This window comes from Cucurbita moschata, unplaced genomic scaffold (assembly GCF_002738365.1).
Source record: "Cucurbita moschata cultivar Rifu unplaced genomic scaffold, Cmos_1.0 Cmo_Scf00015, whole genome shotgun sequence".
NCBI lineage: Eukaryota > Viridiplantae > Streptophyta > Magnoliopsida > Cucurbitales > Cucurbitaceae > Cucurbita > Cucurbita moschata.
In genome coordinates, this window is record NW_019268531.1 from 3,879,651 (window position 1) to 3,891,313 (window position 11,663).

Here is an 11,663-nt window from a genome sequence, read left to right on the forward strand (position 1 = left end):
TCATTCTTATAGTTATTTTACCATTATAGGTTGTTCATGTTTTTTCTTTTTTTCTCATATTACTTGTAAAGTGAAGGTCATTCTTACCATTATTTTCTCTCATTCGTGAAGGTCATTCTTACAGTTATTTTCTCTCATTCTACTTGTAAAGTGAAGGTCATTCTTACCGTTATTTTCTCTCCAACAAATTTTGTTCTCATTCTGCTGGTAAAGTGAAGGTCATTCTTATCGTTACTTTACCGTTATAGGCTGTTCTTGTTTTTTTCTTTTTTTTTTTCCTCATTCGGCTGGTAAAATGAAGGTCATTCTTAACGTTATTTTCTCTCAAACCAATTCTGTTTGTAAAGTAAAGTTGTTGCCGTTTTTTCTTTTTTTTCTCTCCCAAAATTCTGCTGGTAAAAAGGAAGTCATACTTATAGTTATTTTCTCTCCAAAAAATTCTATTAGGAAAGTGAATGCAACTAATTCTGTTAGTGGAGTGAAGAAAAACAACTTGGGACGTATCGCTCAAATCATTGGTCCGGTACTAGATGTAGCTTTTCCCCCGGGCAAAAAACCAGCATTCTTAAGACCAAAGAGGCGGGCGGAAAAGGGGGGAAAGCGGGGCACCTTGCGTCCTTGAACCGATAACCATCTTTCGGCAACTCCATTCCCAACGGTCCAAAGATTCAAATCTTTGGAATAGACAACAGATTCCAATAAAATGAAAGGTATTTTCTCTCCAATAAATTCTATTTGAAGAGTAAAGAATGTTCTTGTTTTTTCTTTTTTTCTCTCCCCAAAATTAAGAGTGGAGGTTATTCGGTTTGTTTTTTTTCTTTTTTTTTTCTCACCCCAAATCATTCTACTTATTTTCTCTCAAACCAATTCTGTTTGCGAAGTAAAAGCTGTATTTGTTTTTTCATTTTTCTCTCTCCACAATTCTGCTCATACTTCAGTTATTTTTTGTCCAACAAATTCTGTTTGTACAGCGGAGTCTATTATTGTTTTTTCTTTTTTTCTCTCCCAAAATTCTGCTTGTAAAAATTTGTTTTTTCCTTTTTTTTCTCTCCCCAAAATTCTGTCGGTAAAATGGGTCATTCTTACTATTTCGTTTTTTTTTCCCCAAAATTGTGCTTGTAAAAGTGAAGGTCATTCTTCTTTTCTTTTTTGTATTTATTTAGTTCGTTGTTCTAGGGGTGGATCCAGGACATTACACAAGCTCATTCTTGTATTTTCTCTCCAACAAATTCTGTTTGTTCAGTTAGTTGTTCTAGTGGTGGATCCCGGGCATTACACAAGGTCATTCTTGAATTTTCTCTCCAACAAATTCTGTTTGTATAGTGAATGCTGTTCTTGTTTTTTCTTTTTTAGGAACGGGGAAGTCATTATGTTTTTTTTCCAACAAATTCTCTTGGTAGAGTAAAGGCTATTTTTTTTTTCTCCTACAAAATTCTACTTGTAAAGTGAAGGTTATTCTTACCATTTTTTTTTTCTTTTTTCTCTTCCAAAATTTACAAGTAGAGTGAAGGCCATTCTTCTTTTGTTATTTTTTTTTTCTCTCTATCTATCAGAATGACTGATCTCTATGGTTTAGTAGGTATTGAGAAGAGATTTTTGGGAGAGAGATGTGAGAGATATGTTAGTCTCTCCCACATGCAATGAATAGTTCGTAAATTTGAGATATATATACATACACACATATCATATCATAATCATATCATATCGTAAACACTTCATGGTCATATCGTTCCCTAACTTGTCATAGTCTTAACATTCTTATACCAATCATAGTAATATTGTTACAGGAACGTATCCTAATGCTACCGTTCTATCAATATATTATAATCTTATCCCTTTCTATCCATAACCTAACCATATTCTTTTATCAATCGATTGCGACCATGTCGTTTTTATCAATTTCTCATATCTGTAACACTTCGATACGTAACATAACTTTAACGTTTCATGAACATATCTTACTTCTATCATTACATTACGTCTAGTGCATCCTTCTCGTATCTTATCTCAAATATATTATTGAACACATTGTATCATATCATATACATATTATATCATAAGCATGCATATCGATCCATAAACAAGTCACACATATCAATATATATGACACGTGTAGAAACACAGGGCACGTGTCAACATCAAATATAACGATGCCCATAGTAAGATCACTTACTCGATTAGCTTACGTTGTTGTCAGAAATTTATCCTCAATGAAAGTTATATTATGCCCATTGAAATCCAAGTCAACCAATGTGAGCCCATGACATCAGTTTCAAGTTTGGACTTCTACAAAATTGTTTCTCTAGTTTACGTTCGTCCATGTGTTATACTTCATGCGAACGTTAAAGTCTTTACATAAGTGAAGTGTTGAATTATTTATATATGTTTGTTATAATATTATTTTCATACAAACCATTTAATAACCTAACATTTTTAATGATATTTTCTTTTCTCTGACTGTTTTTTTTTTCCTTCATTTCAATTATATCCACCATCTTCCCATTTTTATCTATGTTTGGTTCCCATTTTTATCTATGTTTGGTTCTTTCTCTGAAGTTAGTTTTAGACAATTTTTAAATTAATTCTTACTTTTTTTTTACTATAATAACAGCTACAAGATTTCTTAAAACTCAAACAAAATTCTTTTTATTTAATCCCTAATTTAAAACTAATTAACTATAACTAAATTAATATCATTTAATAAAATAAAAGAAAAAGGTAAAATATCACTGAATTTTTAGAAAGTCATATATTTTCCATAAAACTAACTGTTTAAACTAATTAATTATAACTAAATTAATATCATTTAATAAAATAAAAGAAAAAGATAAAATATCACTGAATTTTTAGAAAGTCATATATTTTCCATAAAACTAACAAACTTTTTTTTGTTTTTTATTTTTTGTGCTGTTTTTACCATAAAAAGAATTACTAATAAGTAGTGATAAGAGATTGAGGAGAGAAGGGATGAATTACCGTTTTTTTTTTCTTCCATTTTATTATTATTAAAATTGTTATATTTATTTTGTCATATTTTATTTTAATTAATTGAAGTATAGTAAAATTGATGGTTAAATTTAAAATACATAGTTATATATAAATTTAATTCTTTTAACTTCAAACAAATTTTAAAATTTAATTTTTTTTCAAATAAAATTTTAATTTTTTATAAATTCAATTAACTAAATATGTAAATAAATAAAACAAGGGCCTCGTAGGCTTTGGTTCCTAGTACGTCAAGTCCAACTAAATTGATATATTCAAACAAGTTTATTTTTATGTTTTTTGTTTTTTTTTTAATACTCATTAAAAAATCATTCATATTTTTGTAAGTTTATTTTTTTTTATTTAGTTTACGTAAATACGTCATATCATAACATTCCATGATTCTAAACATAACAATTTTCATCATATACATATTGTATCATAACATATTGCAGTATATCAAATAACAATTATTATCTCTATTTGTTTCGTTCTCCCAGGTTAGTTTTAGTCATTTTTTAAATCAAATCTTACTCATACAAAATTCTTTTTATATAATCCGTCATTTAAAACTAATTAATTTTAATCAAATTAATATCATTTGGTAAAATATCACTGACACATTGAAAGTCATATCTCTAGAGTAAAACTAACTTCTTAAACTTTTTTACTTTTATTTGTTTTTGCATCAAGAAATTCTAATAAATCTGCTGCTTTTACAAAAAGAAGAATACCAAAGAGGAATTGCGAGAGATTAAGGAGACGAGGGATGGTTACCATTTTTTTAAAATTTTATTATTACTTTACTATTATTATTATTATTTTAGAATCGTTATACTTATTTTTTCTTGATTATCTGATGGGTTAAATTTAAAATATCTAAAAAATAGTTAAATATAAATTTAATTATGTAACTTCAAACAAATTTTAAGATTTAATTTTTATTTTCAAATTTATTGTAAATCCTATTAATTAAATTTGATTATGCTTTTTTCTTCTTTAGTCTCATCTATTTTTCATTCCTCGTAAATCTTTCAAATGCATTGTTTAATGGTAATTAATCAATTTTTATAAAAGTAAATGAGGATGTGAGATAAAATGACAAATTAATCATTAAAACTAATGATAAATAATCCTTAAAATATATCTAGAAAGTGTGTATCTATGCATTCATTTTTAGGTGTCTATTCATTTTTATGTGTTTATTAAATACTTTAAGTTTTCATTTTTGTGTCTAATAAATTTTTAATATATTCGATACTAAAAAAAATCACTGTTTGTTGGACACAAAATTTTAAGTTTTCATCCTTTAAAACAATTGAATTTTATTTAATGAACCATTTTTAAATAGTTTGAGTATTTCTATATTAAACATAAATATAAAACTTTAAAAGTTTTATTTGTCTTAAAAGTTTAATGCTTAATTAGATATAAAATTAGTAATTATAAAAAAAAAAACTAAATTAATAAAAATATTCATAAATTTTGTAATTTGTCCAAAATATCCTTAAAACTTAAAAAAAAAATCTCAAATATACTCTTATGTATTTAATGAAAATCCTTACTGTTTTCTTTCAAAAATACCCTTGACTTTTAACCGTATTTAAAAAATATTCATAAAATTTAAAAAGTATTATTAATATCTTTCATTTTTTTTTGTAATATTTAAAAATAGCCTTAGAAGGAGTATTAACACCCTTTACTTTTATAAAAAAGTTAAAAAAATTAATATTTAAGAAAAAAATACACATCCAAACTGCCCATTAGTATAGTGTCATAGGAAAAGAGACTAATATGCTGGTTATTGCATTCGCATGTTTTTGCATTCAACTCCAATAGTTGAGTCACTAACGGAGTATTTCTTAAAATACTCAAGCCACGTGATACCTCTATTTCAAGTTAAGGCAAAACATTGACTGACGATGGCATTGCGACTCCAGACCATGACACATGCATAAGGTAGTCGTATTATTTTTTTAGACTTAGGCTAGAATAGGATGTTTTTAATTTAAACATTTATTTATTTTATTTAGTCTTTTGTTGTGTCGTTTTTAAAATTGTTTTCAAAACACGTAAGTCCATGGTTGCGTTTTAAGATAAAAGTGATGTTTTATGAAAGTTTAAATGAAGTATTTCTACATTCAATGTTCACATATTATAACATATACACATCATATCATAAGCATATCGATCCATAGACAATTCACACATATCAATACATATATGACATATGCAGAACCACGGGGCACGTGTCAGCATCAAATATAACGATGAGGATAGTAAAATTACTTATCTGATTAGTTTAGATTGATGTCACCAATTATGAAAATTTGATTTTGTCTTTTGTACCCAAGTCAATTTACATGAACCTTTGACATCAATTTGAGGCAAATTTCTGAAAAAAGAATTTGATTTATTTATTTTCTATTAAGATATTCTCTGTAGTTCATTTTCTATGGGTTATTCCCTTTAGTTCTTATTCTTAGAAATAAAGTGTTGTTTGGTATTACATATAAAAAATATATATTTCTAACATTATTTCCCTCTTCATTCACACATACAATAAAAAAAAAACCACCATTTAATTATCTCCAAATTTTCTATTCTCTTTAATTCCCTTCACAATTTCAAATTTCTCTTTTCTTTCTTTCTATTTTTATTTTGTTTTAATTCTAAACTTCTCTATCTTTTTCCTCCTCTCTCCCGTTAAATTTGAAGTGAAGGTCATTTTTGTATTTTATCTCTTCAGAATTGTGTTGGTAAAGTGAAGGGTGTCTTGTTTTTTCTTTTTTCTTTTTTTCTCTCCCCAAAATTCTCTTGGAAAGTGAAGACTATTCTTGCCAGTTTTTTTCTTTTTTCTCTCCCAAAATTCTGAGAGAAGTGAAGTCATTGTTGTTTTTCTCTCTCCCAAATGTGCAATCTTTTCTTTTTGTATTTGTTTTTTTTTCTTTCTCTCTCTTGGAATGGCTGGTCTCTACGGTTAAAGAGGTGTTGAGGAGAAATTTTTGGAAAAGAGATGGGAGGAAACTGTTTCCATTTTATTTATTTATTTATTATTATTATTATGTCTAGGGTTTTATTATTATTATTAATTATTATTTTTATTCCTTTCAATCATATTTATTAATAATTGATCATAATTATATAAAATTTATAAGATAATCTAATTTAGAATAATGATATTTAATTTTTAAAATATAACATGTAATTAATTATTCAGCTTAATTATTATATTAATGGTTATTAAAATTTGAGTGAGTAGATATTTCTTACTATATGAATGAAAATTAAAATTTAATGGGCTAAAACTGAGCATAAAAATAAATTAATTAACCACCATTAATTATTTAAAAATATTATTAATTTTTATGAAACTCTACCGTATTTTCATGGAACATCTAATATAATTATTTTTTATTTTTAAATATTTTAAACAAAATCTCAAACTAAACGACCATATAAAAATGAAGATATTTAAATTATGTTGAGTTATGTTTAGTCTAAAAATTGATAAGACTCTATTTCCAAATATAATTGAGTAAATAAATATCAATTAATTATTTTAAGAGTAGGAGGTTTGATGGGCGCCCACAACCTCACATTACGTGTTCGTCCAGTACTCATGAGTTTCCTTACCATTTTTCACTAAATATGAAATGAAATAAAATATGGGAGGCTCAATAGGCCTCGTGGGCAGGCTTCTCAGTTTACCAGAAATTAATGGATATTTCAACGTAGTTTATGAATATAAATATAATTTTTTTAATTATCTCCAATACTATTTAATTATATTTACCAATTTTATTAATTTTGTTCCTTTTTTTCGCAAGTTTATTTATTTTTTATTTAGTTTATCTAAATACATCGTACCATTTCATGTTCTAGATATGACAATTTCCATCGTATACATATCATACTATAACTTATTGCATCACAATATATTATAAATTTAATTCTGAAACTTCAAACAAATTTTAAGATTTAATTTTTTTTCGTAAATTTTTAATTTTATATAAATTCTATTAATTAAATTTGTTAAATCTTTTTTCTTCCAATTCTTTAGTCTCATCTTTATCTGAGTTATGTTTGGAATTATTTATACAGGGTTGTTATAATATTATTTTCATGCAAATCATTTAATACCGTTTAACATTGTCCAAATGTTCTATTTAATACCCTTTAACATTTTTAAGATATTTTCTTTTCTCTTAGTTCTTTTCTTTTTTATTTTCCTCATTTTAATTATATTCACAGTTAGTTTTAGCCTATTTTATTACCTTTATTTCCTTCTTCAATTAGTTTTAGCCCATTTTTAAAATCAATCTTACTTTTTCTTCACATTTTCTAAAACTCATCTAAAATTCTTATCCTTTCATTCATAATTCAAATTAATTAATTGTAACTAAATTAATATGATTTAATAAACTAATTGAAAGAGGTAAAATATCAATTTTTCAAAGACATATTTCTCCCTGAAACTAACTATTTAAACTTTTTGTTTTTTCTTTAATGAGAGAGAAGGAAGATGTAAAATATCACTGATTTCTTGAAAGTCATATCCCTCAGTAAAACTAACAACTTAAACTTTTTTGTTTTTTCTTTGTTTTTGCATAAAGGAATTTCGTTAAATCTATTGTTTTTACAAAAAGAAGAATTATTATCTTGCAGTTAGAAAAGGAGTGGTGAAATATTGAGGAGAGGGATCTAAATTTTCTGTTTTTACAGAAGGAAGAATTATTAATTATTATCTTGACAGAAAAGGAGTGGTGAGATATTGAGGAGAGGAGGGATCTAAATCTCCTATTTTTACTAAAGGAAGAATTATTATCTTGTTAGAAAAAGGAGTGGTGATATATTCAGGAGAACGGGGATCTAAATTACTGTTTTAGTTAGAAAAGGAGTGAGAGGAGAGGAGGGAACTAAATCTGCCGTTTTAAAAAAAAGGAAGAATTACTATCCTATCAGTTAGAAAAGCAGTGATAAGACATTGAGGAGAGAAGGGATCTACATGTTTTTAAAAAAGGAAGAATTAGTATGTTGGGGGTTAGAAAATGAGTGGTGAGATATTGAGGAGAGGAGGAATCTAAATCTGTTGTTTGTACGAATTATTATGTTGGTAGTTAGAAAAAGAGTGGTGAGATATTGAGGAGAGAAGGGATCTAGTTGTTTTTAGAAAGGGAAGAATTAAGTGGTGAGATATTGAGGAGATGAGAGATCTAAATCTACTGTTTTTACAAAAGGAAGAATTACTATGTTGGCGGTTAGAAAAGGAGTGGTGAGACATTGAGGAGAGAAGGGAGGAGAGAAGGGATCTAGTTGTTTTTAGAAAGGGAAGAATTACTAAAGGAGTGGTGAGATATTGAGGAGAGGAGAGATCTAAATCTGCTATTTTTACAAAAGAATAATTATTGGCAGTTGGAAAAGGAGTGGTGAGACATTGAGGAGAGAAGGGATCCGTTGTTTTTAGAAATGGAAGAATTAGTGGTGAGATATTGAGGAGAGGAGAGATCTAAATCTGCTATTTTTAGCAAAGGAAGAATTACTATGTTGGCAGTTAGAAAAGGAGTGGTGAGACATTGAGGAGAGAAGGGATCTAGTTGTTTTTAGAAAGGGAAGAATTACCAAAGGAGTGGTGAGATATTGAGGAGAGGAGAGATCTAAATCTGCTATTTTTACAAAAAAAGAATTACTATGTTGGCAGTTAGAAAAGGAGTGGTGAGACATTGAAGAGAGAAGGGATCTAGTTGTTTTTAGAAAGGGAAGAATTACTAAAGGAGTGGTGAGATATTGAGGAGAGGAGAGATCTAAATCTGCTATTTTTAGAAAAGGAAGAATTACTATGTTGGCAGTTAGAAAAGGAGTGGTGAGAAGGAGTGGTGAGACATTGAGGAGAGAAGGGATCTAAATCTGCTGTGCTGTTTTTACAAAAGGAAGAATTACTATATTGGCAGTTGGAGAAGGAGTGGTGAGATATTGAGGAAGGGAGGGAGGGATCCAAGTTTCTTTTTACAAAAAGAAGAAGATATTGAGGAAGGGAGGGAGGGATCCAAGTCTGCCGTTTTTACAAAAAGAAGAATTACTATATTGGCAGTTAGAGAAGAAGTGGTGAGATATTGAGGAAGGGAGGGATCTTAAGTCATCTATTTTTACTGGAGGAAGAATTACTATCTTATTGGCAGTTAGAAAAGGAGTGTACTATCTTATTGGCAGTTATAAAGGAGTGGTGAGATATTGAGGAGAGTAGGGATCTAAGTCTGCTCTTTTTACAAAAAGAATTTCTATCTTATTGGCCGTTAGAAAATGAGTTACTATCTGATTGGCCCTTAGAAAATGAGCGGTGAGATATTGAGGAGAGGAGGGATCTAAGTCTCTAAGTCTTCCTTTTTTACAAAAGGAAGAATTACTATCTTATTGTCCCTTAGAAAAGGAGTGGTGAGATAGTGAGAGGGATCTTAAGTCTTCTAAGTTTGTTATTTTTACAAAAGGAAGAATTACTATCTTATTGGCCCTTGGAAAATGAATGGTGAGATAGTGAGTGGTGAGATAGTGAGGAGGGGAGGGATCTAAATCTAATGTTTTTATAGAAGGAGGAATTACTATCTCTAAAAGGAGTGGTGAGATATTGAGAAAAGGAGGGATTTAAATTATTGGCAGTTAGAAAAGAAGTGGTGAGATATTGAGAAATAGAAGGAAGAATTACAGAAGGAAGAATTACTATCTTGAAAAGGAGTGGTGAGATATTGAGAAGAAAAGGAGAGATCTAAATTATTGGCAGTTAGAAAAGGAGTGGTGAGATATTGAGAAGAAAATGAGAGATCTAAATTATTGGCAGTTAGACAAGAAGTTGTGAGATATTGAGAAGAAAATGAGAGATCTAAATTATTGGCAGTTAGACAAGAAGTTGTGAGATATTGAGAAGATGAGAGATCTAAATTATTGGCAGTTAGAAAAGGAGTGGTGAGACATTGAGGAGAGGAGAAGAGGATCTAAATCTCCCTTTTATATAAAAGAAAGTAGTTAGAAAAGGAGTGGTGAGACATTAAGGAGAGGAGGGATCTAAATCTCCTATTTTTTTTAAAGAAAGAATTACTATCTTGACAAAAGAAGTGGTGAGACATTAAGGAGAGGAGGGATCTAAATCTCCTATTTTTTTTAAAGAAAGAATTACTATCTTGACAAAAGAAGTGGTGAGATATTGAGGAGAAGTGAGGAGAAGAGGGATCTAAAATTGAAGAGAGAGATCTAAATCTACTGTTTTTAAAAAGGGAGAATTACTATCGAAGTGGTGAGATATTGAGGAGAGAAGAGATCTAAATCTGCTATTTTTAAAAGAAGAATTAGCAGTTAGAAAATGAGTCTGAGAGGTATCTAAATCTGCCCTTTTTACAAAAGGGAGAATTACTCCAGGAGAGGAGGGATGTTAGAAAAGGAGTGATGAGATATTGAAGAGAGAGATCTAAATCTACAATTTTTAAAAATTGAAGAGAGAGATCTAAATCTACCCTTTTTAAAAAGGGAGAATTACTATCTTGGCAGTTAGAAAAGGAGTGGTGAGATATTGAGGGGAGAAGAGATCTAAATCTGCTATTTTTAAAATAAGAATTAGCCGTTAGAAAATGAGTGTGAGAGGTATCTAAATCTGCCCTTTTTACAAAAGGGAGAATTACTCGATATTGGGGAGAGGAGGGATGTTAGAAAAGGAGTGATGAGATATTGGAGAAAGAGATCTAAATCTACTGTTTTTAAAAATGGGAGAGGGAGATCTAAATCTACCCTTTTTAAAAGGGAGAATTACTATCTTGGCAGTTAGAAAAGGAGTGGTAAGATATCGAGGAGAGAAGAGATCTAAATCTGCTATTTTTAAAAGAAGAAGTAGCAGTTAGAAAATGAGTGTGAGATATTTATCTTGGCAGTTAGAAAAGAGTGGTGAGATATTGAGGAGAGAAGAGATCTATTTTTAAAAGAAGAATTAGCAGTTAGAAGATGAGTGTGAGATATTGAAGAGAGGAGGGATCTAAATCGGCTGTTTTTACCAGAATTACTATCTTGGCAGTTAGAAAAGAAGTGGTGAGATATTGAGAAAGTTAGAAAAGGAGTGGTGAGATAATGAGAAGGAGAGGGATCTAAATCTGTGTTTTTACAAACAAAAAAAAATAGCAGTTAGAAAATGAGTGTGAGATATTGGAATCGAGATATTGAAAAGAGGAGGGATCTAGATATTGAAGAGAGGAGGGATCTAAATCTCCTGTTTTTACGAGAATTACTATCTTGGCAGTTAGAAAAGGAGTGGTGAGATATTGAGGAGAGAAGAGATCTAAATCTGCTATTTTTAAAAGAAGAATTAGCAGTTAGAAAATGAGTGTGAGATATTGAAGAGAGGAGGGATCTAAATCTGTTGTTTTTATCAGAATTACTATCTTGCAGTTAGAAAAGGAGTGGTGAGATATTGAGAAGGAGTGGGATCTAAATCTAGGAGAGGGATCTAAATCTGTGTTTTTACAAACAACAAAAAAAATAGCAGTTAGAAAATGAGTGTGAGATATTGGAAAGAGGAGGGATCTAAATCCCCTGTTTTTACGAGAATTACTATCTTGGCAGTTAGAAAATGAGTGGTGAGATATTGAGAAGAAAAGAGATCTAAATCTGTGTTTTTACAAAAAAAAAAAAAAAAAAAAAAA